Source organism: Balaenoptera borealis (assembly GCF_965194805.1).
Source record: "Balaenoptera borealis genome assembly, chromosome: 16".
NCBI classification, from domain to species: domain Eukaryota; kingdom Metazoa; phylum Chordata; class Mammalia; order Artiodactyla; family Balaenopteridae; genus Balaenoptera; species Balaenoptera borealis.
In genome coordinates this window covers 29491433-29506693 of record NC_138872.1, presented here as the reverse complement: position 1 = coordinate 29506693, position 15261 = coordinate 29491433, and the positions used below count along the sequence as shown (strand labels likewise).

Here is a 15261-nt window from a genome sequence, read left to right as displayed (position 1 = left end):
AAAGAAATAGAAGTAGAGCCTTATATCTGTCCTGAGTTTTTCTTTTTTTGAACATGGATGTGATGTTTGGAGCTGTGGGAGCCATCTTGGACCATGAGGTGACAACCATGAAGATAAAAGCCAATGTAATAGAACAAAAAGACAAATAAACAAAAACCGCCTGGATCCTTGGTGAAATATTTAACAGCAGTAACTGCTGACCTCTGATTTTCTTGTGAGAAGAATAAACCCTTCTTTTGTGTAAGCCACCATTATTTGGATTTTCTGTTACTTAGAGTCAAATGGATTCCTAATTGTCTACCTGTTTTATTATAACAGCCTCCCAACTCGCCTCCTCCAGGTTTAGCTCTCTAATTAATCTTCTGCATGGCAGCCACAGGTATGTTGTGAAATATAAAAAATCTGATCACTCCTGTGCTGAAAACTTTTCAAAGTTTTCCCATCGCCTACAATAGTCCCTGGGCATTGTGCTATTTTCTGGTTAATAAGGATTTTCAGAGAGCATCTCAGCATCTTGATCAGCTTTTTTTTTTTTCCTGATGAATATTGAGACATTAATCATTCAACTCATGTGACACTGGTGTTATTGCAATAATGTTTCAAATAAAAGTATAATTTAACTTTACCTGAATTTAAAGAAAAAAAAGAAACTGAAGTGAAATTGAAGTAACTGCTGATTTTAGAGTAATTTTTCTTCACCCAAGGGATATTATTTCTTAATGATCACTCTAAGGGAATTATTAGGGAGATATAACAATTATATTTATTTATTTATTTAGGCTGCATTCGGTCTTCATTGCTGCGTGCAGGCTTTCTCTAGTGTGGCAATCGGGGGCTACTCTTTGTTGTGGTGCGCGGGCTTCTCATTGCGGTGGCTTCTCGTTGAGGAGTGTGGGCTGTACGCACACGGGCTTCAGTAGTTGTGGCACACGGGCTCAGCAGTTGTGGCTCGTGGACTCTAGAGCGCAGGCTCAGTAGTTGTGGTGCACGGGTTTAGTTGCTCTGTGGCATGTGGGATCTTCCCGGACCAGGGCTTGAACCTGTGTCCCCCTGCATTGGCAGGCAGATTCTTAACCACTGCGCCACCAGGGAAGTCCAGATGTAACAATTAAATGCAATGTGGGATCCTGGATTGGATTCTGAACCAGAAAAAGGACATCAGTGGGAAAATTGGTGATATTTTAATAAAGTCTGTAGTTCCATTAGTAGTGTTATATCAGTGCTGATTTAATGGTTTTGATCATTGTACTGTGGTCATATAAACTAATGAAGGGCATACCACATTCTCTGTATTATTGTTTTCAACGTTTCTGTAATTCTAAAATTGTTTCAAAATAAAAAGCTTTAAAAAATCACTTTAAGGTTAAGAAAAAAATTATAAAACACAAGAGATTAGTTTTTAGTTATATTTTTATTCTAGAGAGTATGGAATTACTCCCTGTTATGAAACATGATGGCATTAGCACCCTTATAATTCTTTTTATTTTCTCTTTCCAAACTTGCAAATTTTTGTTATTTTTATATTGTCAAGATTTAGAACGTTGATGTCTTTTTTGGCAATCAATCATAATTATTACTGGAGCTGTTTAATCTTAATTACATGTTTAAATAATTCTGTGCTCACCACTTGTTCTTTTGTTTCCTGAATTTTTTATTTTGATTTATCTCTTTGTTGGCTGGATTTCATAAATAAGTACTATTTTCAAGAATGTCTTATTGCTCCTGTGTTTCCTGGACTCACATTGATAATGTCCGTGTGTTGCCATTTCATTCATACAAATGAACACGGCTGGGTATAAAACTATGGAGTTTTGGTTTGGAATTTTGTAGGCATTGCTCTACAGTTTTCTGTCATTGAGGTTTTAACAAATTTAGATAGAATGGCAATGACTTTTTTGATATACTGTTTTATGACATTTAATACATGTAATTTTTATATAACCACAACCAGATTCAGAATACAGAACAGTTCCATCATCCCTCCCAAGTTTCCTCATGCTGTACCTTTATAGACAAACCTTCCCTCAAAACCAGAAACGCCTGACAACCACGGATCTCTTCTTTGTCCCTGTAATTTTGCCACATAGATGTCACATAAATGAGATGATACAGTATGTAACCTTCTGATGCTGACTTTTTTCATTCAGCATAATGCTTCTGAAATACATCCGTATTGTTATGTGTATCAACAGTTCCGTCCTTTTTATTGCTTAGTGGTAGTATGATCCACAGTTTGCTTATCAGTCACTGAGGGACAGAGTGGCTGTACCATTTCCTTCCCACCAATAATGTATGAGAGTTCCAGTTGCTCTGAATCTTCGTCAGTAGTTAGTATTGTTGCGTTTTTCCTTCCTTCATTGTAGCTATTCTAATAGGTGTATAATGGTATCTCAATACAGTTTTAATTTGAATTTCCATAGGGGCTATTGATGTTGGGCATCTTTTCATATGCTTATTTACTATTCATAGATCTTTTCTGGTAAAGTAGCTGTTAAAATATCTGGCCTATGTTTTTGTCTTCTTATTGTTGAATTTTGAGAGTTCTTTGTACATTTTGAATACAAGTCCTTTACAAAATATGTTTTGCAATATTTTCTCCCCATATGTAGTTTGTTTTTTCATTCTCTTGCCAGAGCAAACATTTAAAATTTTCATGAAGTCCAATTTATCAGTAATTTTTTTTAACATCTTTATTGGAGTATAATTGTTTTACAATGGTGTGCTAGTTTCCGCTTTTTAACAAACTGAATCAGCTATACATATACATATGTCCCCATATCCACTCCCTCTTGCATCTCCCTCCCAACCTCCCTATCCCACCCCTCTGGGTGGTCACAAAGCACCGACCTGGTCTCCCTGAGCTATGCAGCTGCTTCCCACTAGCTATTTTACATTTGGTAGTGTATATATGTCCATGCCACTCTCTCACTTTGTCCCAGCTTACCCTTCTCACTCCCCGTGTCCTCAAGTCCTTTCTCTACATCTATGTCTTTATTCCTGTCCTGCCCTTAGGTTTTTCAGAACCTTTTTTTTTTTTTTTTTAGATTCCATATATATGTGTTAGCATATGGTATTTGTTTTTCTCTTTCTGACTTATTTCACTCTGTATGACAGACTCTAGGTCCATCCACCTCACTACAAATAACTCAATTTTGTTTCTTTTTATGGCTGAGTAATATTCCATTGTATATATGTGCCACATCTTCTTTATCCATTCATCTGTCAATGGACACTTAGGTTGCTTCCATGTCCTGGCTATTGTAAATAGAGCTGCAATGAACATTGTGGTACATCACTCTTTTTGAATTATGGTTTTCTCTGGGTATATGCCCAATAGTCGGATTGCTGGGTCATATGGTAGTTCTATTTTTAGTTTTTTTTTTTTTTTTTAATGTATTTATTTAATTTATTTATTTTTGGCTGCGTTGGGTCTTCGTTGCTGCGCACGGGCTTCCTCTAGCTGCGGCGAGCGGGGGCTACTCTTTGTTGCGGTGCACGGGCTTCTCATTGCGGTGGCTTCTCTTGTTGCAGAGCATGGGCTCTAGGCACGCGGGCTTCAGTAGTTGTGGCACGCAGGCTCAGTAGTTGTGGCGCACGGGCCTAGTTGCTCCGCGGCATGTGGGATCTTCCTGGACCAGGGCTCGAACCCGTGTCCCCTGCATTGGCAGGCGGATTCTCAACCACTGCGCCACCAGGGAAGCCCTATTTTTAGTTTTTTAAGGAACCTCCATACTGTTCTCCATAGTGGCTGTATCAATTTACATTCCCACCAACAGTGCAAGAGGGTTCCCTTTTCTCCGCACCCTCTCCAGTATTTATTGTTGGTAGATTTTTTGATGATGGCCATTCTGACTGGTGTGAGGTGATACATCACTGTAGTTTTGATTTGCATTTCTCTAATGATTAGTGATGTTGAGCATTCTTTCATGTGTTTGTTGATAATCTGTATATCTTCTTTGGAGAAATGTCTGTTAGGGTCTTCTGCCCATTTTTGGATTGGGTTGTTTGTTTTTTTGATATTGAGCTGCATGAGCTGCTTGTAAATTTTGGAGATTAATCCTTTGTCAGTTGCTTCATTTGCAAATATTTTCTCCCATTCTGAGAGTTGTCTTTTCGCCTTGTTTATGGTTTCCTTTGCTGTGCAAAAGCTTTTAAGTTTCATTAGGTCCCATTTGTTTATTTTTGTTTTTATTTCCATTTCCCTAGGAGGCGGGTCAAAAAGGATCTTGCTGTGATTTATGTCATAGAGTGTTCTGCCTATGTTTTCCTCTAAGAGTTTTATAGTGTCTGACCTTACATTTAGGTCTTTAATCCATTTTGAGTTTATTTTTGTGTATGGTGTTGGTGTTAGGGAGTGTTCTAATTTCATTCTTTTACATGTAGCTGTCCAGTTTTACCAGCACCATTTATTGAAAAGGCTGTCTTTTCTCCATTGTATATTCTTGCCTCCTTTATCAAAAATTAGGTGACTATATGTACATGGGTTTATCTCTGGGCTTTCTATCCTTACCAGTAATTTTTAATGGATCATGCTTTTGGTGTCATATAAATGAACTCTTTGCTTAACTGAAGATCATGAACATTTCTCTTATGTTTTCTTTTCTTTTTATTTTTAATAAATTTATTTATTTATTTTTGGCTGTGTTGGGTCTTTGTTGCTGGGCACGGGCTTTCTCCAGTTGCGGCGAGCGAGGGCTACTCTTCATTGCAGTACACAGGCTTCTCATCACAGTGGCTTCTCTTGTTGCAGAGCGTGCGCTCTAGGCATGCAGGCTTCAGTAGTTGTGGCATGTGGGCTCAGAGGTTGTGGCTCGTAGGCTCTAGAGTGCAGGCTACGTAGTTGTGGTGCATGGGCCTAGTTGTTCTGCAGTATGTGGGATGTTCCTGGACCAGGGCTCAAACCCGTGTCCCCTGCATTGGCAAGCTGACTCTTAACCACTGTGCCACCAGGGAAACCCCTCTTATGTTTTCTTTAAATGTTTTTATGTTTTACATTCTTCTGTGATCATTTTGAGTTAATTTTTGTATAAGATGTGAGGTACAAGTTGAGGTTTATTTATTTTTATTTATTTATTTATTTATTATTATTTATTTTTGGCTGCGTTGGGTCTTCATTGCTGTATGCAGGCTTTCTCTAGTTGCGTATTTATTTATTTTTGCATGTGAATGTCCAATTGTTCCAATACTATTTGTTGAAAAGACTATCTGTTCTCCACTGAATTGCTTTTGTAATGTTGTTGAAAAGCAATTGACCATATTTATGTGGCTCCCTCTTCTATACTCTCTATTCTGTTCTATTGATCTATGTGTCTGTGCTTTTGTTAATACCACTATATCTTTATTACTGTAGCTTTATAATAAATGTTAAAATTGGGTGACGTGAGCCCTCCAACATTGTCTTCTTCATCAAAATATTTTTTACTATTCTAGTTCTTTTGCATACTCATATAAATTTTAGAATCATCTTGTCTTTATCTACAGAAAAATTCCTGCTGCAGTTAGTTTGGGGATAATTGATAACTATGTTGTCTTTTAATCAGTGAACATGGTATATCTTTCCATTTATTTAGGTCTTCAGTGTTTTGGAATTTTCAGCATACAGATCCCATACATGTTTTGTTAGGTTTATGCTTAAATATTTTACTTTTTAAGGATTTATTGTAAATAGTACTATTTTTAAAACTTCAGTTTCTAGTCGTTTATTGGTAGTATATAGAAATATGATTAGTAATAATCTACATATTGACCTTATATTTTGTGACCTTGCCAAACTCACCCATTAGTTCTAGAAGCTTTTTCTTTTTGTATATTCTTTGGAATTTTCTATATAGATAATCTTATTGTCTGTGAATAGTGATAGTTTTATTCCTTCCTTTCCAATTTATATGCCTTTTATTTCTTTCACTTGCTTTTTTTCAAAGGCTAGGACTTACAGTACAATGTTGAATAGGAATAGTGACAATGGACCTTCTTGCCTTGTTTCCAGTCTCAGGGAAAGCATTTAATCTTTCACCATTATGACATTTGCTGTAGTTTTTTGTAGGTACCCTTTATCAAGTTAAGGAAGCTCCCTTCTAATCTTAGTTTGCTGAGAGCCTTAAAAAAGTCACAAGTGGATTTTGGGTGTGGCTTAAGTACTTTTTCTGCATTAGTTAATATGATCGGGTGGTTTTCTTCTTTACTATGTTAATATTGTGGATTACATTGATTTTCAAATGTTGAATGAACATTGTACTCCCAAGATAAACCTCACTTGGTGAAGATCTACTATGTGGTTGCGTGCCTGTGTGTGTGTACACATATATTATATATAGATGTATATATGTGATTTGCTAATAGTTTTTGAAACCATATGAGCCTGGAGTCATATTGTTCAGAATGTTTTTAACTACTTATTTGATTTCTTAGACATAAGAGTATTAAGGTCATCTATTTCTTCTTGGGTGAGTTTTGGTAGTTTGTGGCTTTCAAGAAATTGGTCCATTTCAACTAAGTTGTTGAATTTAAGTGTATAGAGTTGTTCATAGTATTTTCTTATTATCCATTTACGCCTGTGGGATTGGTAGTGCTATTCTGCGCTTCACTCTGGATATTGTTAATTGTCTCCTCCCTTTTATTCTTTGTTAGTCTGGCTAGAGATTTATCAATTTTATTGCTATTTTTACAGAAGCATCTTTTGGTTTGATCAATTTTCTCTATTTTTCTTATTTTCAATTTCATTGATTTCTGGCCTTAATTATTATATTATTATATCCATCTTTATTTTTTATTATTCTTTATTTTTATTTCTATCTTTATTATTTCCTTCCCTCTGATTGCTTTGGGTTTATTTTGCTCCTCTTTTTTTCTCTAGTTTCTTAAGGTGGAATCTTAGATTGTTGGCTTGACACCTTTTTTTTTCACATATATGTATTTAATAATATACAGTTTCCCCCTAAACACTGTTCTAGTTATATCTCATAAATTTTGAGATGTATTTTCATTTTCCTTCATTTCAAAATTTTCTAATTTCCCTTGAGACTTCCTCTTTGACCAATGGATTATTTAGCAGTTATTTTTGTTTGTTTTTTTTTGGTCGTGCCACACGGCTTGTGATTGAACCTGGGTGGTGAGAGCACAGAGTCCTAACCACTGTGAAACAGCAGGGAAGGGGGCAGGGCACAACCTTTGAAAGAATGACATAGCCCGAGGACATGACATAAACTGATTAGAACCAAATGGGTCCAAGATGGCGGACAATTCGACTTCCACCAGACCTTGAGCCTCAGTATACACCCCCCCTCACTTTAACACATCAGCAAGCTAAATGCCACACCCACAGGCACCATAACAGTTCCAAGGCCAACCATAAGGATCAAAGAGTGGGTGGTGGCCCAATTGCTGGAAATCCCCACCCCTTCCTGACATAGCTGGAATACTCCTCCCACTCATTAGCCTATGAAATTACACACCCCTATAAAAACTGACAACCCCATACGCTGGTGCCTTTCTCACCTTCTGAGATGGCCCACACTCTGTCTGTGGAGTGTGTTTCTCTCTATATAAATCCACTTCTTACCCATCACTTTGTCTCTCACTGAATTCTTTCTGTGATGAGACATCAAGAAACTGAGCTTCATTAAGTCCTGAAACCAGGTGTGTGATCTTTTGAATACTTTTTCGTGTTCCATTTAAATTTTTCCATTTTTATTTTACTATGTCTCTTTGTATTGGGTTTTTAGTGGTTGTTCTAGGGATTACAATATACATACAAACTTTTAACAGTTTGCTAGAATCAAGACGATGTGGTGATTGATTCAATGTGGGGGTGGGGAAAGGAAGGAGTTAAGTATGACACTGAAGTTTCTGGATTAGGTAACTTGGTATAAGGTGATGTCATTCACTACCAGGGTGAATTTAAATGGAGGAGAAGATCTAGGGGAAGTGAGTATTGTTTGGAACATGTAGAGTTTGGGATACTTGTGAAACATGCAAGTGGAGATGTCAGGAGGCAATTTGTCACATGGGTCTAAAGTTAAGAGAAGGGTCTTGGGCTTAAGGATAGATTTGGAAGTCTTCAGTTGTACTTGGCATCTGTTGTTTTTGCCACTCAACATTTGTTTACTTCTGGCAACCCATCCCCAACTCTGGACCTCATGAGAGGCATTAACCTACTTTCAACTCTACAAGTGGGCCTTGGGTAAACTCAGCTAATTATCGTTCCGTTCCTCCTGGCCACAGGGATTGGTTCAGGGTTAGATTTATAACTGAATTTAGCCAATGAGAATGAGGTCCATCCAATACTTCTGTCCCATCATCTTGGGGAGACACACTTTCTTTCTAATTGGAGTCTATCTAATAGGAAGTAAGATCTGAAGATGTTGCTGCCATCTTCCTTCCCTGAAGAAAGCAACCTGAAAATATGTCAGCAAGGGAGGAAGCAGAACTGAGGGATGTTGGGAATGAGTGGGTCCAGGGGAAATTAAGCCCCTGGGCAATCTGTTCTCAGTGTCTGGACTTTTCAATTGTGTGAACCAATACTTTCCATAGTTCCTAGATTATGTTTGATCAGGCTTTCTACATCTTTCAAATGAGAGTTCTGACTGATGCATAAGCGTCTAGTGGGTATAGAAGGCATGGTGGTGAATGAGAGTGTGTCAAGAGAGAGAAGAAAAGAGGGAGCCCATTTAAGGAAAAGGGGCCCATGAAGGAGCATGAAAGGAGTGCTCAGAGAGACAGAGGAGAGTCCTTTGTCTTGGAAGGTCCAGAAAGTGAGTGAGTGAAGAAATAGAGAGTAATTAGTAGTGTAAAATACTTATGGGGTATCAGTCAAGATAAGGACTGAAAAGGGCCCTTTGGATCTATCAACAAGGAGGCTGTTGACAAAACAGTTGCAGTTACCAAGCAGGAAGGATCCTCTGAAATCATTACTTTATACCCTCTTCTGAAGATGAGGAAATTGAGGCAATAAGATACTCAGATTTTTTTTTTAACAGATACAAGATTACAAGTAGCGATCAGGGCTTTAAGGGTCCTTAAAGATCACATTATCCAATACTTAAATCTCTTGCACAACATCTCTCTGAAGCCTGTGCTTAAATATAACTATTGAGAAAGAACTCATTACTTCACAGGTCTACTGAGAACCCTTAAATCTGTTCTCTTTATACCACAGAGCAGACACATGACAGGAGAATGTATGCATCCTGAGTTGATCCCTGGAAAAGCTGGTTTTATTTGGGGAACTCAAAAGATTAAGCCAGGTTTTGAGTTTTTAGGAGGCCTCTACCCCATTGAATAATCCAGTCACTGTTCCAGATAAGCCCAGCCTTTGAGTCACCTCAGCCCAGAACTATGTGAGTGAATAATAACTTCCAGGTTATTCCAACCTCCAGCCATTTAGGTTTTCCCATTTGAGGCCCCAGATTTCAGGCAGCAGGAACAGGTCACATGTGCTATGTCCTGTCTGAATTCCAGACCTAAGAATCTGTGAGTATAATAAAATGGTTGTTTTATTACACCACAAAGTGTTAACATGTTTTTTTCGTTATACAGGAGCAGATAGCTGGAAGAGTAAGTATTGTTATTATTATCCCATTTTACAGATGAGGTAACTGAGTTTCAGAAAGATTAAACAACTTGATCCAGGTCCCATAGGCAGCCAATGGCAGAGCCAGTATCTGAACCCAGGTCTGGCTAATTGCATAGCTTGTTGTCTTCCAATTATCCTAGATACCTCTTACTGAGTTAGACCCCTTGACAAAACCTCCCAAGCCTCCCATTACTGTTCTTCAATCTGGAGACCATCCTTGACAAATCTAGAGTTCAGTGACTAAGATGTGGTTAGAAAAACAGCCTTTTATGAAACATCTGATTCACATTCTTTTCAAATAATTGAAAAATATTCACTCTGCAATCAGTTCTTTCCTTATTTTATTTTCTCCTCCACACCCCCAGGCAGGAGCCGAATACTTCTGCCAAGCCTGACAGATCTCCTCCTCTCCCCACACCACCCAGTGCACAAATACCCACTGGCCCCCATTAAATCCCAATCAGGCTTGGAGAGAGCTGATTCATCCCCCTCCCCTGCCTCCTGGGAAGCGTTAGGGATGAGCAAGTCACTTATTGGAGTAATTCTGGGAGCTGAGGCAGAGCCGTGGCTGGAAGCCACCCACTAACTAGAAACCCAGGACATCAATCAACCAAACTGATTTTTCCGCTGCCGCAGCCATTTAAACAGTTATCTTTGCTTGGGGCTTTGTCCAAAGTTACTCAGCTAGTGGGTTCCTGGGTGATAAGTCACCGCAGCCTCATTCCACTGTCTCTGTGTCCTGGGGCTGCCTCTTTACTGACTTCTCAAGAGGGGTTGAAGTTCATTTGTTGCACTCTAAAAAGAATAGAACCTGCACGGCTTGCGCACAAGTTCTGGTTATAGCAGGAAGATGAAAAAGGAGCCAGAAGTCTGTTGGGATATTAATACAGTACTTCTTATTTGACGCCCTGCTGAAGCACGGGGAGGACGTTTCAAATTCATTTCATAACGCCCCCTGCTGGTATCCTTTCCCAACTGCTGCAGATGCCTGATCCAGTTTGGGGATGGGGGGTGCAGGGAGAGGGGAGCCCTTAGTCCACACCAACCTCCTTTCCTCATTTTACATATGGGGAAACTAATGCCAGAAAGAAAAACGGGATTTACTCAAGGTTGGGATTTACTCAAAGTCTATGCTAAGGTAAGAACTAGTCTCTCTGTGGCTAGAACTTTTTTGTAGGACCCAAGAATGCCCAGCACATAGTAAGTGCTTCTGATTGGCAGTATAGCATGAAATCTGGAAGCCCTGGTTTCGAATCCAAGCTCTGCCACTTAATAGCTGTCACGAGAAGGTAGTTTTCCGAGCCTCAGATTTCTCATCTGTAAAGTAAGGGTAAAAAGACAAAGAGTAAAATAGGATTTTATAAGAATTCCTTCACACATCCATTCAAAAACTACTGAGTATCTGCCATATACCTTGCTGGGCACTTGGAATGTAACAATGCGTAGGACATTGCAGTAACTGTTCTCTTTGAGAGTGGTAGTCTAGTGAGAAAATTAGATGACATATGTGAACGCACAGCAGAAATTCAATTGTTGGAAAACAAAAGATTTTCCCTTTGATTCTTCCCACTTTTCAAGTATCAGAAGGCTTGGGGCCTTGCCCCAGCTGTATCAGTCTAGGAATGTTGATGACTTGAAGAGATTAAGTTATTTGAAGGTCAAGACCACATAAATCTTTGTATTCTCCAGTGTGCCTGGCCTCAGGATGTGCTCAGTCAATATTTGTTTGGCTCCATGTATGCCCCAAATTCTGGCTCACTCTGCCTCCCGGCTGCCAGCAGATTGCTGTCCGTGGTGCTGAAAAGCAAATTCCTGCTTCTCAGTATGAGACAGCGCAGGTGCTGAGGCAGAAAATGGAGCCCAGGGGAAGTGAGTAGAGAGGGGAAGAATGAGCCAACTTTTCACTAGCTAATAGTGACATCTTCATTTTGCCAAATCTTGGAATTCAAAGCTGATGTTTCTTTTTCCAGCTGTCCCCACTTGCATTTCTTGCTAGCTGGAAACACTGCAGGGATAGGTGTTCTTAATAACCACACAGGGTGATAATCTCTACAATGCTGGGAGGTACTGGGAGTCCATAACCCTATAAAGTCCTATTTGAAAGTGTTGTTGAAAATTGGTGGACCCCTTCTCCAGCTTATTCCTGGGCTAGGAAAAAGCATCAGTCATATATGCCTCCCCCAGCTGATTTCATCCATGTCTATCACCCAAGAATGTGGGCAGATCTGAGTCAGAACTGGCTATGGGGAAACCAGAGAGGTAGGGTCTGAGATTCACAGTCTGGAGTTGGGTGAGTTCCAAGAATTCGTTTTGACCAGTATTTCATGTGATAATATGTTTGTTCATTCATTCATTCTATAAATATTTATTGAGTGCCTACCATGGTCTGGCACCATTATAGGAACTCCAGATACAGTCAAGTACAAGAAAGACAAGGTATCTGACTTTCTAGAACTTACATTCCAGTGGGGGAGACATAAAATAAACAAATATACAAATGAGTATGTGGTATAATTCAAGGCAAGAGGATAGATAATAATAGGAAATGCTCTCTTAGATAAGATGATTATGAGAGACCTCTTTAAGGAGTGACATTTGAGCATAAATGTGAACTAATTGAAATAATGAGACTTATAAATATTGGGGAAAGGCAGTGTTCCAGGCAGAGGGCACAAGAAGACCAAAAAGATGTGGGAAGAAGATAGCATGTCCAAGGAACAGCAAAGAGGCCAATGCAGATGGAGCAGATTTATCAAAGAGGACATTAGAAAAGGATGCGTAAATACACAGAGACCAGGTCTGTGTCTTGAGGAGGACAAAACAAGATGCTCAGAATAGAAGAAACACTTACAAAATGACAGTGACTGCTGCACCTACCATGGATAAACCACAATAGTCTGGATGCCACCAGGGACACAAGGATAATTAGAGCTCCTGTCTTTATAGATCTCACCATGTCTAAAGATCTAATTAATGGAGGCTAGTGGGAGTTAGTGATGTACTACTTATTCAGCCAACATTTTCTGGGTACCTACTATATACCCAAAGATCATTGTTTTTTTTTTCACAGAATGTCCAGACAGAGTTGGTTATGTAAGAAAAAAATTTTAATAAGGAAAAACATGACATTTTGTTCTTCTTAAAATAACAAGGACTTCTAATATCACAGCTTTGGTTTTGCTTCAATAATACGATTCCTTGTATTTTATCGTTACTGCTTGGGAATTTTTTTTTTTAACATCTTTATTGGAGTATAATTGCTTTACAACGGTGTGTTAGTTTCTGCTTTATAACAAAGTGAATCAGTTGTACATATGCATATGTCCCCATATCTCTTCCCTCTTGCGTCTCCCTCCCTCCCACCCTCCCTACCCCACCCCTCTAGGTGGTCACAAAGCACCGAGCTGATCTCCCCAAAGATCATTGTTTAATACTAGTCTTTGCTCTAGGAGCTGAGGAGAAGAGGGAAGGAGTCAATTGATGGAACCAGAATGTTTAAAGGCAAGTAAGAAGCTCCAGATAGCAGAAACTCAGGCAAAGCCACTTGCCTCTGATTTCTATCTGCTCTCCAATAGGGCCTCTTGAGAGACAGGAACAACACTGGTCTAGAGTAGGCTGCACCTTAGAAATAGGTACTTTAGAAAAGCACACCCACCACTGAGGTTCAGTAACAGGAGTGAAGCAGTGTGGGCTACTTTCTGCCAGACGGCATAGGGAAAGGAATGCACATTCCAGGCAACTTTGCTAAGAATATGAAGTAGTTGGAATTTCCTTATCATCCCCATAAGAAGACTACCAAGTCCCCAGCAAAATCCTGCCAAACGAGAAGAGTCCCTCCCTCACTGGTCCTAGGTTGCAAGGAATTTTATACCCCTGGCCTTGTTGCTGCACGATCATCAGCATCTTTGAGATTTTGGCAGAATAATGTTTATTCATCTGACAAATGAGAAACTAAAGCTTGGAAAGTTTAAACAACTTACACAGGGTCACAGAGTGCTTAAGAGATAAAATAGGACTCAGTCCCAAATCTGTCTGACCCCAAAACCACTTGCAGTACAATTTTTTCTTGGATCTCAAACATAAAGTTCATGTTTGGCTTTTTAAAAAATGCTCAATCCCCTGCAGAGCTAACTTTGATAATGGTAGCGCCTGATATCTCTGCTTCTTCCACGGCACAGTCTTATTTTTAATCTCTCTTAATCCTCCCAACAATGTTGGAAGGTAGCAGTGATAAGAATACCAGCAAGCACTTATTGAACACTGAGTATGTAATAGGCGCTGCCCTAAGCATTTTACATGTATTAATTTATACTTGCAAAAACCCTGTGAGGTAAGTGTCATTATTATTCCTATTTCAAAGGTAAGAAAATTAAATCCCGGAGAGATTAAGTAATTTGCCAAAGATCACACAGCTAGTCAGGGACCGAGCCAGGCAGTCTATGACTCTGGAGCCCTTGCTCTTAATCACTGTACTTTGTTGACAAAGTAGCTGTTACTCAGAGAGGTAAGCTACATAGTCCAGAAATGATGATCAGACTCGAGCCCAGGATCAAACCCCAGCATGTTTCCACTACTTCACACTGTTTTTCTCAATGGTAAAGCAGAAGAAAGGAGAGAAGCTGTTCTGAGATACCTCCATAGAGGCACAGAGTGACTTAACACTGCCAAGGAGCCCTGTGGGGATTTTCCCTAAATGATGATCTGCACTGCATGTTGTCTGATCTTCCCTCCCACTTACTTTTCTCAAGTGTGGAAACTGCATTGCTCCGTGCGCCCTCCCTGGCACGTAAATGCTTCACCAAGGGAGCTGAACTTTTCTGTACGGATTTGGGGTGTTCAGAAAGCTCCGTTCTTTTTTTTTTTTTTTTATAAATTTATTTACTTATTTATTTATTTTTGGCCGCACTGGGTCTTCGTTGCTGCACGCGGGCTTTCTCCAGTTGCGGCGAGCGGGGGCTACTCTTCCTTGCGGTGCGAGAGCTTCTCACTGCGGTGGCTTCCCTTGTTGCGGAGCACGGGCTCTAGGCGCGCGGGCTTCAGTAGCTGTGGCTCGCGAGCTCTAGAGCGCAGGCTCAGTAGTTGTGGCGCACGGGCTTAGTTGCTCCGTGACATGTGGGATCTTCCAGGACCAGGGCTCAAACCTGTGTCCCCTGTATTGGCAGGTGGATTCTTAACCAGTGTGCCACCAGGGAAGCCCGAAAGCTCCGTTCTTAAATGCCATTATTCCAGGGACTTGTAAGGATGACTCAGAGAGGGAGAGGCTATAATGGAAAATTAATTATTTTATCTGAGCTGGATCCCAGGCTGAAGACTAGGAATTAGACTGATAAAGCCCTTCTACAAGGGCTGTGGGGAGCCCTGAGCTGTTGCTGACCAGTTATTCAAAGGGAAGTCAGGAACAGGGCCTCCCAGCTGCCCTTTCTGCAACTTTCAGTATTCCTGGGTGTACCACAGAACTGGGGGAGTGAGGTGTGCATCAGAGGGTTTATTTGCATGTGTGCTGCTGTGGTTACTCTGTGTGTGTGTCTGTGTGTGTATGAGAGAGAGAGAGAGAGAGAGTGTCTGCAAGTGCTGGCTGGTGAAAACAGTCTGTGTATGTGATTATGTTAGTTTGTGTGTCTACCTATCTGTCCGTTCCTATCCGTGTGTGTGTGTACATCAGTGTGTGTTTGGTGTGACTCTGCGTGTGG

General features: G+C 40.0%; 1 protein-coding gene across 3 annotated transcripts in view; it reads left to right on the top strand.

Moving 5' to 3' along the window:
* The window catches only part of PDYN (prodynorphin), a 106170-nt gene that overhangs the window by 69300 nt on the left and 21609 nt on the right, over positions 1–15261 (top strand). The gene's annotated exons all lie outside the window — the stretch shown is intronic.